The following is a 17,676-nucleotide window of genomic DNA, read 5'->3' as shown; positions in this document are numbered from 1 at the left end:
AGGCCTCATGTACACTGCTACTGGTAAACAAACGTTAAGGAGCAGTTGGGCATTGTTTTTCAACTGCTCCTGAACTTTCCTCTATGTTATCTTATCAGTACATGTACACAGGGTCATTTATAGTCGTTTCTAGGCAGTTGTGTTTAGAGGCTTTTTCTTGAACCCAAAAAAATGCGTCCAGAAGCTGTGTTTAGGGGCAGTTGAAGCGCCAAACGTGGCTAAGCGCAAATCACATTTAGCAGCGTTTTGTTTACAGACGTTTTTAGTTTTAACAAAAAAAAAACATATTTTTTTCAAATGCTTCTAGACGCAAACGCGGCTAAACGCAGCTAAATGCAGCATGTAAATGTAGCTAAACGGCCGTTTTAAACGTGGGTTACTATCTGTCAAGTTAAATCGTTCAGGAGCAGTTGTAAAAACGTCCCTTGTACATGGAGCCTAAAAAATCGTGATCGCGATTCAACTCCCTGACGATCTCCAATGCAGGGTTTGCCGATTCTTTCCTATAACAAGTGGAGAGACTTTTATCTGATCACTCAGCTGTCAAAAGAAAATATCCGGGCAGTCTGACAAGTTTTTAACCAGAAACATTGTAACTAATGCTTCGTTCTTAGATCAAAGGGATAAACTTCTGTGTGTGTAAAGAAAAAATCTGGGCAGTCTGCCAAGTTTGTAACAACATGAAACATTGTAACCAACTTCCTTCTTAGAGCAAATGTCTGTGTAAGAGAACTGCTAATCCACGCCTGGCACGCACACGTGCGCATGCGCGTGCGCCTGGACAACAACCTGGATTAGAATTGGCAAATTTGGTTCTATTATATGGAAGTCCCTTTACGGTATTCTCTCCCCCCTTCCTTCTTTCCCATTTTGGAACCCTATATGCATAATAATCCTGAATTGCCAAAACATTTTTGTATCAACATTACTATGCTTACAGCAAACGGACTACCTAGACTGCTGCACTCCTTGCTTTTTCATAGGTCTCTATGTTGTCCCTCTGGGTGGAGAAGGTCGAAGACTGTTACTATGATATGGTATAGTTGTGACATGATCTTCTTTGTAACGCCATTGTTTCACATATATTTGTACAGATAAGTACTTTATTTTTTGTTTATTTCTCTACTCTAATAAAAAATCATTGTAAAAAAAATTATGGAAGTTGCAAAGCACATTATTCTCACAAAAGTTAGTCAAATGACTGGGCACACTATCCTCTAATACAGGGGTCAGCAACCCGTCGGCCATGGGTAGGTGATAGATAGACCGGGAACTGGTCTTTGACGCTGACCCCCGCCTCCTACTGCTAGCTGCCGGTCCTCTCTCTGCCCTCAGCCTCCTCCACCGCTCCTTCAGTCCTCTATATCTCCCCTCCAGCCTTCTCTGCTGCTGTCATCAGTAAACAGCGGAGAGCGAGGGGCAGCACAGCTCAGGACGGAGGGCAGGAGAGGAGCTGGCCAATTTAACTTTTCTAGATAACCCACAGGTGGTTGGTTGCTAGGTCCTAAGCAACCAATCAACAGGTTGTTAATATAAAAAGTCACTCGGCCAGCTCCTGCTCCCTGTCTAGAACTGTGTTGCCTGTCGGTCTCATGTGTGCACAGATGGGATGCTGTGGAACACTGCAATGGGTGGGGGGAGAGGACACTACTGTGTGTGTGTGGGGGGGGGGGTGGACACTGGGATCACCCCCATAGCAGGTCCTCTACCACCCTTCACATCACCCCATCTCCCCAATCCCTGCTTTCTGAGTGTAACGCACTCCTGATCCCTGCAGTCTGAGCGCAATGCACTCCTGATCCCTGCATTCTGAACACAACGCACTACTGATCCCTGAATTCTAAACGCGTATTGCACTACTGATCCCTGCATTCTGAGTGCAACGCACTCCTAATCCCTGCATTCTGAGTGAAATGCACTCCTAATTCTTACATTTTGAGTGCAACGCACTCCTGATCCCTACATTCTGAGCGCAACACGCTCCTTAACCCTGCATTCTAAACGCAACCCACTCCTTAACCCTGCTTTCTGAACGTAACGCACTCCTTAACCCTGCATTCTGAGCGTAACACACTCTTGAACCCTACATTCTGAGTGAAACGCACTCCCAAACACTACACTCTCTTGTAATATTTTTTTTTCTTTTCAAATTTTTATTGAGTAGTCACACACAGAGTACAAAACAGGTATTTTCAGATTGTCATATCAAGAAGAATGTCATGGTACAGACTTAGTGAGACAAATAAAACCATATTAACAAGAGTGCAGTATACAAGCCATGAACAGCAAACAGTCAGATCATGGAATGTTAGATACATTGAAGCAAAATAGATAGACCATAGGTCCAACATCAGAAAACGTATAAAGAGAACATTGGAAAGGGTAAGAGTGCCAATCCGTTATCAACATACATTTAGGAAGAGTACTCAGTAGTCAAACAAGGGAAAGGCCGTAAAATAAATCCAGGCACTAGTCTGTTGGTGTGCCAGAACGGATTCACTTAGGGCATTTCAGGCAAAATAAAATGTAAAAAGGGAAGGGGAAAGGAGAGAGAGAAAAGGAACGAAAGGGAAAAGGAGGACAAAAGAGAGAATAAGTAAAGATAGAGAAGGATAAAGGAAGAGAGTCGGCCGGGTCGCACGGACCCCGGAAGGATGTAGTGTAATAGGTCAAGGTTCCTGGTTATGTTTTAGTTATGCTGTTACAACTCTTCTCGTTCCCCGGATGACTACGTCACCAGCAAAGCAGTGTCAAAGTCTGGAGGAAGAAAGTGTTCCACCCAGGGGGTCCAGGTTTTGTCGTGTTGGGCCATTCGATACAAAATTGTAGCCTCTATTTTACTATGTATCATAGCTTGGGTCACCCTGTTTTTTACTTCCGCCATGTGTATATTTGGGGTCTTCCAGGCCCTGGCTATAGATTGTTTAGCAGCAGTGGTCAATTGTAATAAAAGCCTAATTTGGGCTCTAGTGTAGTCCTGTTGCACATGATTTAAGAGAGCTAGGGATGGATCAGGAAGAAGTTCGTCATTGAGGAGGGTGGAGGCCATACGGAATATTAATACCCAAAACCGTTGCACTACCGGGCATGACCACCAAATATGTTCATGTGTTCCCCTTCCTCCGCATCCCCGGAAGCAAATGGGCGGATAATTTGGCAAAAATTTAGAAATCCTTGCGGGGACCAAGTACCACCGCATGAGGACCTTGTAGTTGGCCTCGAGGGCCACAATATTCTGGGAAGAGGATTTTGTGCGGGTCCAAATTTCGGTCCAGTCCTCCCTATCCAGTGTAATCTGAAGGTCCTTAGACCACTGTGCAGCATACAGGGGGAGATCATTCAAGGAAGTGGTGAGGTGACTGTAAATTCGAGAGATAACACCAGGGGCATGGGGGTCCGACTTACAAATATTTTCATAAAAGGACATGCTGTCCAGGGAGGAGCAACCACCAATTACTGAACGTACAAAATGAGTTATCTGAAGGTAACGAAAACATTCCCCGGAAGGAAGTTTGGCCTGGGTCTGTAGATCCGTGAAGGATTTGATAGTAGTGCCTGTGAGAAGATCACCTATCCGGTATAACCCTGCCTGACGCCAGAGCCGGAAAGACTCAGGCTCCGCGTAGGCAGGATAAAAAAGCGGGTGACCTAGGAAGGAAAGTAACGGGGCATGGGAAGACAACAGATGAAAACGTACAGATAAACTGTCCCAGAGCTTGAGTGAGTGGCGCGTAACCGGGTTTATGATAGGGCCTCGGGCCAACGGAGGCAACCAGAGGAGATTAGACACTGACAAAGGGAAAATATCCACGGCCTCTAAACTGACCCATATTGGAGTTTCCGATAAAGCGTGATAAAGTGTGATCTGAGAAAGCTGAGCGGCCTGGTAATAGCGGGCAAAATTGGGGATCCCCAAACCTCCACTAGGTTTATTACGAAGGAGAACAGATCTAGAAACTCGGGGTTTTATGGGGCCCCAGATATATTTAAAAACCCTGGATTGGATAACACGGTGAAAGTAAGAGGGGACAGAAATCGGGAGGACTCTATATAAATATAAAAGTTTTGGGAGTAGGGACATCTTGACGGCTGCTACACGTCCTAACCAGGAAACGCAGAGTGGTTTCCAGGAATCCAAGAGAGAAGTTAAGTGTGACAGCATAGGAAGGTAATTAGACCTGTAAAGAGAGGACGGATCAGATGGGAGCTGTATACCCAGGTATGGAAGAGATGTGGTGGACCAAGTAAAAGGAAAATATTCTTGTAGATGGACAACTTCCGAGGAGGGAAGAGATACATTGAGGGCCTTTGATTTGGCTTTGTTCACTTCTAAACCAGAGATACCTGCAAACTTTTCCATGATTTGGATAAGGTTCGGGAGAGTTGTGCGGGGAGAGGTGACAAATAGAAGCGCATCATCTGCGAATAAGCAGACTTTATGGGTAGTAGAAGCCACCTCTAAACCTTTGATGTCAGGGCTAGCCCTAATCAGGGCCGCCAAGGGCTCTATCGCCAAGGCAAATATTAAAGGGGAGAGGGGGCACCCCTGCCTAGTTCCTCTACGTATCTGGAGACTTTCTGAGCGGAAGTAATATTTTTTTTTCTATGTCAACTATGTTAGGGATCTACATGTGGGATTAACAATATATAATCATGCGCAGTAGATCACAAAGGCAGTGCATTTTGAACACGGTGCGGGAAACACATGGAACATGCCTTTTTGGCATTGGGTTCTTGTGTGAACTGGCTCTTACAACCGTACACTACCACAGTGTTCTCTATCACCCTTCACATCACTCCCCCAATCCCTGCTTTCTGAGTGTAACATACTCCTGATCCCTGCAGTCTAAGCGCAACGCACTCCTGATCCCTGCATTCTGAGTGTAACGCACGCTTGAACCTTGCATTCTGAATGAAACGCACTCCCAAACCCTGCATTCTCTTGTAATACTTTTTTTTATGTCCACTTTGTTTGGAATCTACATTTGGGGTTAACCATGTATCATCACCCGCTATAGATCACAAAGGCAGTGCGTTTTAAATACGATGCTGGAAACACATGGAACATGTCTTTCTGGCATTGCGTTCTGGCGTGAATGGTGATCTTTGACTTCATCAGTTTTGTTTAAGTAGATCTCCATCTCTCTAAGGTTGCCTACCCCTGCTATAATAGTTTTGAAACTTTTTTTCCCCCCAAAATAGGTGTACATTACAAAGTTAAAAATAGCCTAGATAGATACATGCGGCCAGATCCACAAAAGGGATACGCCGGCGTATCTACTGATACGCCGTCGTATCCCTGTTTCTATCTATGCGACTGATTCACAGAATCAGTTAGGCATAGATATCCCTAAGATCCGGCAGGTGTAATAGTTTTACACTGTCGGATCTTAGGATGCAGTACCGCGGCCGCCGCTGGGGGCATTTCTCGTCGAAATTCCGCTTCGGGTATGCAAATTAGCACTTACGGAGATCCACGAAGCGGTTTCCCTTCGTGAAGTCTCCGTAAATTGTTAGTTTGCAAACGCAAAGATAGGGTACCTTTTACAAAGTGTAAAGTTAGTACACCTTGTAAAAGTATACCCTTCTTTCCCGTGACACTGTCAAATTTTTTTTAATTTTTTTTTTTCCCGCCGCATCTCTTTTTTTTCCCGACGCAACTTTTTTTACCCGGCGCCATTCACAAAACTCGGCGCAACGTAACTCTGCGCAAAGCACGTCGGGAAAATCGCGTCGGGAGCATGCCCAGTACGTCCGGCGCGGGAGCGCGCCTAATTTAAATGGGACTCGCCCCATTAGATTGGGCCAGCCTTGCGCCGGACGAATTTAAGTTACACCGCTGCAAATTTCTAGGTAAGTGCTTTGTGGATCGGGCACTTAGGTAGAGATTTTGCGGCGGTGTAACTTAAATAGGAAAAGTTAAGTTACGGCCGCTCGTTGTGGATCTGGCCCATAGTTACATAGTTACATAGTAGGTGAGGTTGAAAGGTCCAACCTATGTGTGTGATTATAGGTCAGTATTAAATTGTATATCCCTGTATGTTTCGGTCGTTCAGGTGCATATCTAATAGTTTTTTGAAACTATCGATGCCCCCTGCTGAAACCACTGCATGTGGAAAAGAATTCCACATCCTTGCCGCTCTTACAGTAAAGAACTCTCTACGCAGTTTAAGGTTAAACCTCTTTTCTTTTAAAGTGCCCACGTGTCTTATTAAACTCCCTTCTGCAAAAAAGTTTTATGCCTATTGTGGGGTCACCAGAATGGTATTTGTAAATTGAAATCATATCCCCTCTCAAGTGTCTCTTCTCCAGAGAGAGTTCAGTGCTCGCAACCTTTCTTCATAATGAGCCGAACACTCCCCGGTTCGGTTCGCACCAGAAGATGCAAAAAAATTTGTTCGAACATGCGAACACTGTTAAAGTCTATGGGACACGAAAGTCTATGGAACATGAAAAATCAAAAGTGCTAATTTTAAAGGTTAATATGCAAGTTATTGTCATTAAAGTGTTTGGGGATCTGGGTCATGGACATGTACCAATGCAAAAAAAAGTTTTTCTGGCAGGCCGCATGAAAAGAGGGGGGGACGAGAGAGCGCCCCCCCCCCTCCTGAACCGTACCAGGCCACATGCCCTTAACATTGGGAGATTGTCCCCATTGTCGCTGTTGATGGGGACAAGAGCCTCATGCCCACAACCCTTGCCTGGTGGTTTTGGGGGTTGTGGGGATTTCGAGGATTGTGGGGATGAGGCCCTTGTCCCCATCAACATGGGGACATCCTCCCCATTTTAAGGGCACGTGGCCTGGTTCGGGTTCAGGAGGGGGGGGTGCTCTCTCGTCCCCCCTCTTTTCTTGTGGCCTGCCAGGTTGCATGCTCAAAAAAGGGTCTGGTATGGATTTTTGGGGGGACCCCACACCATTTTTTTTTGGTGCAGAGTTCCCCGTTAAAATCCATACCAGACCTGAGGGGCCTGATATTTGGGGGGGACCTCCACGCTTTTTTTGGTTTGGGGTTCCCCTTATTATTCATACCAGACCCAAAGGGCCTGATAATGGACTGTGGGGGGACCCCTGACGTTTTTTTCAATGACTTTGATCTGTATTGCCGGGACCCGACAATTTATGAATAGTCGCGAGTAGTTTTAAATGACTTTCTTGATCATACATCACAGGACACAGAGCCTTAATTACTTAATGGGTTATGTAGTCACCACAGGTGATTGGACACTAGCAAACCCAATTAAAAATTAGTTCCTCCCTAACCCCTCACAAATGAAGAGTACCTCAGTTTTTTCACCAGTGTTAAGGTGGTTGGTCACGTTCAACATGTGCTGAGAAGAAAAATGCTCTTTTGATGGTCTGGCTGCGGAGACCTAGGAGCTATAACCGGATTCATTCCTCGGGCTGATATCAAAGTCCTAAGATGGTTGGGTACCCGGGCCTCGTGTAAGAAGGAACAAGGTTTGCCTGTAATGTCTCTCTGTGGAGGTCTGGGCTCTGGGATCCAGACTTTGGTATACTAATACATCCGTGGCACGAAAAGTTTCTGGCAGAGTCTTTTATAGGTCCAGATATGAGGTTGGCACAACTTGCCCGCCGTGATGGATTAAAGCTGGAAGTACTTTTTTTAGCTTTCCTGCAACGTGGATCAGGTAAGAAGATAATTTTTTTTGTAAGCCCAGCACGCCAGAGCCTTCTGTAAGCGGCATGGACACAGAGCTGTGGGCTGTAAGCATCCCTGTGGATTAAAACAGGCAAACCTAAAACTCTGACTCTGCATCAGGTTGTGCAGTGAGCTGATATTTTTTGTGTATTGTAAGACTATAGTACAACAGTGATTGCATTTATATTTATGGATAGTACCTTTGCTTTGCAGTAAGGACTATGTCGCCTAAAAGAGGGTCTAGGGCGAAGAAAAAAGGCACCAGAAAATCCCCACGTACGGCTAAGGATTCTGAGCTTGCCTGCAGTTTACCATCCCCCTCTGTTAGCCTGATAGCAGCCTCACAGGATGAGACCCTATCTGGTTTTGCAGCTTTTCCTATGGCACCTGTATACGTCACTGAGGACACTTTAAAAGTTGCTATGGATGGCCTAGAAGGAAGGATTGCTAATATTGTCGCAACCTCCTTGTAAAATAGCAGAAACCGGTAGATCCCCTTCATCTGCTCTGGCTCTTTTCAGATGAGCCTTCTGAGAGTGAAAAATCCCTCTCAGGAGATGAGGATCATGTGCAGTCTGAGGACTCAGAGGATGAGAGGTTTCCTGTGACTTCTGAGTCGCTAAAGATGCAGGTGCAATATTATGTAGAGATGTAAAGAACAAATTAAGCAGATGATTAACCTTCTCCCTTGAGAGGAGATTGAGGTTTATAAAGACCTTCCTAAGGCCTTGTGCTTTGCGATTGATTTGATTATGGACTCTGTTCAACAAGCATCTTCCTTGAATCTCCTACAGGTACATATGCGCAGGTCCCTTTGGTTAAAACATTGGGAGGCCGAAGCTTCCTGCAAGAAATACTTGGCATCGTTCCCCTATGGGGGAGAATGCCTGTTTGGAGATGATCTGGATAAATACATCCAAAAGATTCAAGTCTACTCTATTGCCGGTTAAAAGTAAGAGTAAGTGTCCTTCATTTAAACATACTCTTTCTTCAGTCCCTGGAAACTCAGTCTGCAGGCTGTGGCAACGGCCGCCCCAGTCTAACACTAGAGGTAAAGCCCAGAGCCAGGCCCAAGGGCAGAAAAGAACTTGGGGTTCAAAGTCTAAACAGACCCCCAAAGCTTCCCTATGAAGGGATGCCCCCGCTCGGCCGAGTGGGGGGAAGGCTGCTGCATTTTGCAAACGCCTGGCGGAACGAGGTTCAGGCAAGTGGGTCATCGCCACAGTGTCCTCAGGCTACAAGCTAGAACTTCCGCCACCCGGTTTCTGTGATCAAGAATTACCAAAGATCCAGAAAAAAGAAGGACTCTACTGTTGGCCTTGGAACACCAGTTGTCCCAAGGGGTGATCTTGGAGTTAGCCCCAGAGGATCAGGGGTCAGGATTCTATTCAAACCTGTTTACGGTTCCAAAACAAAACGGGGATGTCAGACCTATTCTAGATCTAAAGAGTCTGAATCAGTTTCTGAACATTCGCTCCTTCCGCATGGAGTCTGTTCATTCAGTTGTTTCCACCCTTCCGGGAGGAGAATTCCTGGCATCAATAGACATTAGAGATGCATGTCTGCATGTACCCATATTTACCGCTCACCAAAGATTTCTAAGGTTTGCGGTGGATCAGTGCCACTTTCAGTTTGTGGCCCTTCCTTTCGGGCTGGCTACAGCACCTCGAGTGTTCACGAAAATACTGGCCCTGGCAAGGCTAAGGGCACGAGGCATAGCGATAACAGCCTACCTGGACGATCTGTTGATCATAGATCAGTCCGCCGCACGTTTGGGCCACAATGTGCACAGCACAGTGGAATATTTAGAGGACCTAGGCTGGGTCCTCAATCTGGAGAAATCTTCCTTGCAGCCTCAAAAAAGGCTAGAGTACTTGGGCATGATTGTAGACATGTTCCTAAGCAAGGTATTCCTTCCCAAGCCAAAGGCAAAAGCCATAGGAGACTTGGTCCGAGTGGTAAAGGCACAAATAGGGCCTTCCATTCGTCTATGCATGAGATTGTTGGGAAATTACGCCCAGTTTCACTCAAGACCGTTACAGGGCAGAATTCTGTCAGCTTGGAACAAAGATGTTCAGACCCTGGATCTTCCTATGATCTTATCTCCAGGGGTTCGCCAGAGCCTCAATTGGTGGTTGCTCCCCCAAAATCTGTCAAAAGGGAAATCCTTCACTCCAGTTACCTGGAAAGTGGTAACCACAGATGCCAGCCTTCTGGGCTGGGGGGCAGTGCTAGAAGAAGCATCTGCCCAGGGGAAGTGGTCTGGGGCTGAAAAGCTCCTACCCATCAACATTCTGGAGATTCGGGCAATTCATTTGGCCGTAAAAGTCTGGTCTTGCAGACTGCAAGGCTGGCCTGTTCGGGTTCAGTCCGACAATGCTACGGCCGTAGCCTATATCAATCACCAAGGAGGCACCAGAAGTCTGGATGCCCAAAAAGAGGTGAATCACTTCTTGGCCTGGGCAGAAAGGCATATTCCTTGCCTATCTGCGATCTTCATTCCAGGGGTAGAAAATTGGCAAGCGGATTTTTTAAGCTGCCAGCAACTGAGTCCAGGAGAATGGTCTCTACACCCCACCATGTTTCAAATCATATGTCAAAAATGGGGAACCCCAGATGTGGACCTGTTGGCTTCCAGGTTCAACGCAAAACTGGACAGTTTTGTGTCAAGAACAAGAGATCCCTATGCTCAAGGCTCAGATGCCCTGACAATCTCATGGTATTGGTATTTCCTGATTTATGCATTCCCTCCAGTACCGCTCCTCCCATGATTCCTTCAGAGAGTCAAGAAGGAAGGAAAGTCAGTGATTTTGGTCGCCCCGGCTTGGCTAAGGAGACCCTGGTATGCAGAAGTCGTAAGGATGGCAGGAGAAAGACCTTGGATTCTTCCATTATGCCCAGACCTACTATCGCAGGGTCCAATATTCCATCCTGCCTTACAAAGTCTAAATTTAATGGTTTGGCTGTTGAGACCCACATTCTGAGGAAACGTGGGCTCTCAGGGCCAGTCCTATCCACCCTGGTTAATGCTAGGAAGCCGGCCTCCAGGCTCATCTACTACAGAATTTGGAAGGCATATGTTTCCTGGTGTGAACCCAGAAAGTGACATCCTAGGAAGTTTGCCATTAATAGGATTCTTGCCTTTCTTCAGTTGAGCTTAGATATGAGGTTGGCCTTGAGCACTATCAAGGGCCAGATCTTGGCTTTGACGATATTTTTTCAAAGATCGCTTGCCTCTCATTCCCTAGTTAGAGCCTTTGTTTACGGTGCACTGCAGTTAAATCCGCCGATTAAGTCTCCCATGTGCCCTCTAAATCTGTTGACACGGAAACTGTTTTTTCTTGTAGCCATATCCCTGGCTAGAAGAATCTCGGAATTGGCGGCTCTTTCGTGTAAAGAACAGTATATGATTATTCATGAAGACATGGTGGTGCTACGGCCTCACCCGAATTTCTTACCTAAGGTGGTTTCAGGTTTTCATCTGAACCAAGATATACAGGGAGTGCAGAATTATTAGGCAAATGAGTATTTTGACCACATCATCCTCTTTATGCATGTTGTCTTACTCCAAGCTGTATAGGCTCCAAAGCCTACTACCAATTAAGCATATTAGGTGATGTGCATCTCTGTAATGAGAAGGGGTGTGGTCTAATGACATCAACACCCTATATCAGGTGTGCATAATTATTAGGCAACTTCCTTTCCTTTGGCAAAATGGGTCAAAAGAAGGACTTGACAGGCTCAGAAAAGTCAAAAATAGTGAGATATCTTGCAGAGGGATGCAGCACTCTTAAAATGGCAAAGCTTCTGAAGCGTGATCATCGAACAATCAAGCGTTTCATTCAAAATAGTCAACAGGGTCGCAAGAAGCGTGTGGAAAAACCAAGGCGCAAAATAACTGCCCATGAACTGAGAAAAGTCAAGCGTGCAGCTGCCAAGATGCCACTTGCCACCAGTTTGGCCATATTTCAGAGCTGCAACATCACTGGAGTGCCCAAAAGCACAAGGTGTGCAATACTCAGAGACATGGCCAAGGTAAGAAAGGCTGAAAGACGACCACCACTGAACAAGACACACAAGCTGAAACGTCAAGACTGGGCCAAGAAATATCTCAAGACTGATTTTTCTAAGGTTTTATGGACTGCTGAAATGAGAGTGAGTCTTGATGGGCCAGATGGATGGGCCCGTGGCTGGATTGGTAAAGGGCAGAGAGCTCCAGTCCGACTCAGACGCCAGCAAGGTGGAGGTGGAGTACTGGTTTGGGCTGGTATCATCAAAGATGAGCTTGTGGGGCCTTTTCGGGTTGAGGATGGAGTCAAGCTCAACTCCCAGTCCTACTGCCAGTTTCTGGAAGACACCTTCTTCAAGCAGTGGTACAGGAAGAAGTCTGCGTCCTTCAAGAAAAACATGATTTTCATGCAGGACAATGCTCCATCACACGCGTCCAAGTACTCCACAGCGTGGCTGGCAAGAAAGGGTATAAAAGAAGAAAAACTAATGACATGGCCTCCTTGTTCACCTGATCTGAACCCCATTGAGAACCTGTGGTCCATCATCAAATGTGAGATTTACAAGGAGGGAAAACAGTACACCTCTCTGAACAGTGTCTGGGAGGCTGCGGTTGCTGCTGCACGCAATGTTGATGGTGAACAGATCAAAACACTGACAGAATCCATGGATGGCAGGCTTTTGAGTATCCTTGCAAAGAAAGGTGGCTATATTGGTCACTGATTTGTTTTTGTTTTGTTTTTGAATGTCAGAAATGTATATTTGTGAATGTTGAGATGTTATATTGGTTTCACTGGTAAAAATAAATAATTGAAATGGGTATCTATTTGTTTTTTGTTAAGTTGCCTAATAATTATGCACAGTAATAGTCACATGCACACACAGATATCCCCCTAAAATAGCTAAAACTAAATACAAACTAAAAACTACTTCCAAAAATATTCAGCTTTGATATTAATGAGTTTTTTGGGTTCATTGAGAACATGGTTGTTGTTCAATAATAAAATTAATCCTCAAAAATACAACTTGCCTAATAATTCTGCACTCCCTGTAGTCCTACCGTCTTTTTTTCCAAATCCGCAGTCTGTGGAGTAAGAGAGTCTACACTCTTTAGATATTGTAAGAGCGGTAAGGGTTTATCTGCAAGCTACGGCTCAGATAAGGAAGACTGATTGTCTGTTCATTCTGCCATAAGGCCCAAAGAGGGGCCAGGCAGTGTCAAAATCCACTATTGCAAGGTTGATTCGACAAGTCATTATTCAGGCCTATGATTTAGAAAAGAAGATCCTTCCTTTTCAGGTGAAAGTGCACTCGACTAGAGCAGTTGGTGTTTCATGGGCAGTGCATCACCAGGCCTCCATGGCTCAGATTTGTAAGGCTGCTACTTGGTCTTCATTCCATACATTTACCAAATTCTATCAGGTAGATGTAAAAGGGTTACGAGGATGTCGCCTTCGAGCGTAGTGTGCTGTAGGCAGCAGTATAGATCCTCTGGCTCGATGGTGGTCTTATTCTGATTTGTGTCTCCCTCCCCTCAAATTTTAGCATTGCTATGGGACATCCCATTAAGTAATTAAGGCTCTGTGCCCCGTGATGTATGATCAAGAAAATAGGATTTTTTAATACAGCTTACCTGTAAAATAATTTTCTTCTGAATACATCACTGGTTAATGTGGAACACTTATTGCTTTGCTACAAAACTGAGGTACTCTCCATTTTGTATTCCCAAGAAAAGGATTTTACAGGTAAGCTGTATTAAAAAAAATCTATTTTTTGCATTGATACATGTCCCCTGGGGCAGGACCCAGTTCCCCAAACACTTTTTATGGCAATAACTTGCATATTAACCTTTAAAATTAGCACTTTTAATTTCTCCCATAGACTTTTAAAGGGAGTTCCGCAGCTTTTCAAATTTTTCCCGCGAACCCCCCCAAATTGTTCGCTGTTCGCCGATCAGGCGAACATCCAATGTTCAAGTCAAACTCATGTTCAACTCGAACATAAAGCTCAACTCTATTCAAAACTAATATCCTGCAGTCCCTTTATTAGCTTTGTTGCCCTTCTCTGTACTCTCCCCATTTCCAGTACATCCTTCCTGAGGACTGGTGTCCAGAACTGGACAGCATAATCTAGGTTTGGCTGGACCAGAGTCTTGTAGAGTGGGAGAATTATCGTTTTTATCTCTGGAGTTAATCCCCTTTTTAATGCATGTCAATATTCCGTTTGCTTTGTTAGCAGCAGCTTGGCATTGCATGCCATCGCTGAGCCTATCATCTTCTAGGCCCTTTTCTACTGCATGTTCTAGGAATGCAGAGAAAATTTGTAAAATGATCTATAATGTGATGTCAATTTGGTCAATGACATCACCCATGATTCCCAGCTTTCAGTTTCCTGTTCCTCAGACAGGAATTCTGTCATTTAGGTATGGGAGTGCAGTGTGTACACGTCCGCAGGGGGCAGTTCATCGCCCATAACAGACGCTGGATTTATATTGCTTAATGGCAAGATTGATGTGGAGTTACTTCTGCGGACATTAACCACTTCAATGCTGTGCACTTTCACCTGCCCAGACCAATTTTCAGCTTTCAGCGCTGTCACATTTTGAATGACAATTGCATCATGCAATGCTGTACCCAAACCAAATTTGTTATCATTTTATTGAGACAGACAGAGCTTTCTTTTGGTGGTATTTAATCACCACTGGGTTTTTATTTTTTTGCAAAAAAAAAATTAAAAGACGTAAAAAAAAAAAAAAAAAAAAAAATTTCTTATTTTCTGTTATAAAATGTTGTAAATAAGTAATTTTTCGTCTTCACTGATGGGCACTGATAGGACGGCACTGATGAGGCAGCACTGATGGGCACTGGTGAGACAGCACAGAGGGTCACTGATGAGAAAGCACTAATATGCAGCACTGATGGGCACTGGTAGGTGGCATTTATGGGCACTGATAGGTGGCACTTATGGGCACTGATTGACAGCATTGATGGGTGGCACTGATTGGCACTGAAAAGCAGCACTGACAGGCATCACTAATGGGCACTGATTGGCATCATTGCTTGGCACTGATTGGCATCGCTGTTGGGCACTGTTGTGGCTGCCCTTATGATCAGTGCTCTGATTATCTGTGCAGATCTTCCCTGTGAGGAAATGTCGCTGATCAGCTCTCCTCACCTCACACGCTGTTAGTTTGAGGAGAGGAATGCTGATAACTGGCATTTCCTTGTTTATATGTGATCAGCTGTGATTGTACACAGCTGAACATAAAGAGCCTCATGAGATTGGTGATGTAACATGTCCCAAGAGCGGCGAAAATGGCATAACCTCATCTGATGTTGTCCCAGAACAAGATAGCCACCTTGCACCTTTTTACAATACGGCGTGCGGGAGGTGGTTAAAACATATATCACATTTGTATTAACCACCCCCCCCCCCATTACACCCAGCTCCTATTTTGGGAAAGTGTAGGTGGGATTAGGCACTTGTCCCTCAATATTGTAACAAAAGGCACTAAGCAAGGTGCAAGGCTTTTCTAATGCACAACCCCAAAGTTGAAAGGCATGTGGTCTGGTACGGGAAGAGGGGCCCACACTCACTCATTGCTCGTTTTTACCAGCATTGAAGTGAGTATGTATGCTTGTTTTTTTTACATACCTCAAACTTCTTCTTTAAGTTCTGACTAGTTTCATTACACATTTTTTTTGCCACAAAGCCTTCAGCAGGAACCACAGGTTCCCTTTACTCAACAGAGCCGTCAGTGTCAAATTATGTTTTCTAAATATTTTATGCCAAATGTGTTTGCAGTGTAACTGGTGTTGACCGCTGTATTCTGTTCAAAAGCTGTTGGGTTGTGGCACAATAAATAGACTGGTGAATTTCAATTTGAAGCTAGCTAAACATAATAATACATAAATGTACATAAAAATAATAAATCTTCCTGTATATACAATATTTCTTGGATGCACATCAAAAATATGTGCGCCCGCATTTTTTGGGGGTTTGTAGCTATGCTACTGGCATATGTTTTATATGCAGATCAGCAAAACACCAGAAAAAACACATATAGAAAAGTTCTCAAGTGTAACAATTTTTAGTTGGAAGTAAGGTCCCAGGTGAACACAGTTTTTACTTCATGTATTTTATTAGTAAATGTTGTGTCTATGGCAATTAAAGTAAATGTCTTCAACTGTGATGTGCTCTGGTCATGAATTTTGCCAGTTCTATTGTAACTTTTATCTACAACACATATCCAAGCCCCCCTGAAAAATGTATTTATATATCACAAATGTATACAACATTTTTCTAGCACAAAGATACGAAGGAAACTTGGACAGCCACACTCCAAAAAATGTATTTTAATTAAAATCGATGCCACAGCAAAATAATTGGAACAAAAGCTAACGTTTCGCACTGTATCTTCAGTGCTTAGTCACAGCTATGACTAAGCACTGAAGCTACAGTGCGAAACGTTAGCTTTTGTTCCAATTTTTTTGCTGTGGCATGTTTATTTTGTGATCAATTTTAATTAAAAGAACATTTTTGGACTGCGGCTGTCCAAGTTTACTTTGTATTTTTGCGTCACTATTGCATTGCCGGCACCCATGGTTTGGTTCCAGTGAGGAGGTTCTTTGAAGACTTCTGAGCGGTTATTTTCTCTCTCTATTTTACTAGCACAGTCCCCAAAATCCCCACATTTCCAAGCCCCCCTGAAAAAATAATTCCTATACCCTCCCTTACAAAACCTCTAAAACACTGCACCCTGTATGTAATCAACTTTGAAAATTCAAAGGACATATGTTACACTACCCCATGATGGAACATTACGGGGTAGTGTAAAATATGTCCTTTGAATTTTCAAAGTTGATTCCTGCCCCGTTTTAGGAACATTATATGGGGGTTCTTGACAAATTGGCTTAGAGACATTTTTAAGGGCATGTTTTATATTGGGTAGGGTGGGTTTAGTCCCCTGTGGGCATTGTGTTGTCCGCCCCTTGGCTATATTTGCGAGGGGTGCACTATAGTCTCATACAAGGTGCAGTGTTTTAGAGGTTTTGTAAGGGAGGGGATAGGAATTATTTTTTCAGGGGGGCTTCGATGGGGGATCGGCTTGGGGGAACCTAGAACTAGAGGTTGTCCAGGAGGCCTAGATGAACCATCGGGGATCCGGTCACCACACCATATGACAGGTATGCTCAAGCTGTCAGTGGGTGACACTGATTGAACTAACTGGGAGGATTTGCTCAAATTGATCTCACAAATCCCAAGTTGTCAGGCCTGTGGCAGAGGTCTGTTTCCTCCCAGTGATCCGCAAGTGACGCTCCGGCTCCCAGGCCTGAGATAGCCGCCTGTCTGGGGGCACTTTACCCACCCTGATGGGGGTGGCGACAAATTGAGCTATATCATTGCTGAGAGCAGGCTTGCTCTCTCTTCTTATCCAAGGCCTGATACTAAAGTTTCTCTACGCTCATCAACCTTTCTCTGTCGTGTGCCATGTTGATGTTGGCCGTTTTGGGCCTTGGAATAAAGCATTGAAAACTGAATTGATGTCTGGACACTTGCTCTTTATTCACACTTACAGAAATCACCCATAGACCAAGTCAAGAAGGTAACTCAGTAAACCGATCCCAAACTAATCAGCGTCTCCTTCGGGGGTGAGCGCTACACGTACACTAAAAATAATTGATTGAAAAAATGAGACACAGAATGTCTATGATAGGATTTAGGTTATTGGTATTATCTTTATTTTTATACCTTTTCTTTCATGCCACAAAGCATATTACAGTAGGGTTTACAGTGAATATATATAGCATCATAAACAGTGTAAAGGGGTATAAAGGACCTGCTTGTTACATCTTATTCACATACACATTAATGCACTGCGATAATGTATGCTAAATGTGGTGCGCTGCAATGCCATTCATTATGAATAGTACCCCAATGTACTTTTGCAACCCACCTGTGCTGCAGTGCACTATACTAGCCAAACTTAATGCAATTTTGTTCCATT

The sequence above is a fragment of the Rana temporaria genome, chromosome 1, assembly GCF_905171775.1.
Source record: "Rana temporaria chromosome 1, aRanTem1.1, whole genome shotgun sequence".
NCBI lineage: Eukaryota > Metazoa > Chordata > Amphibia > Anura > Ranidae > Rana > Rana temporaria.
This window is presented reverse-complemented; position numbering follows the sequence as displayed.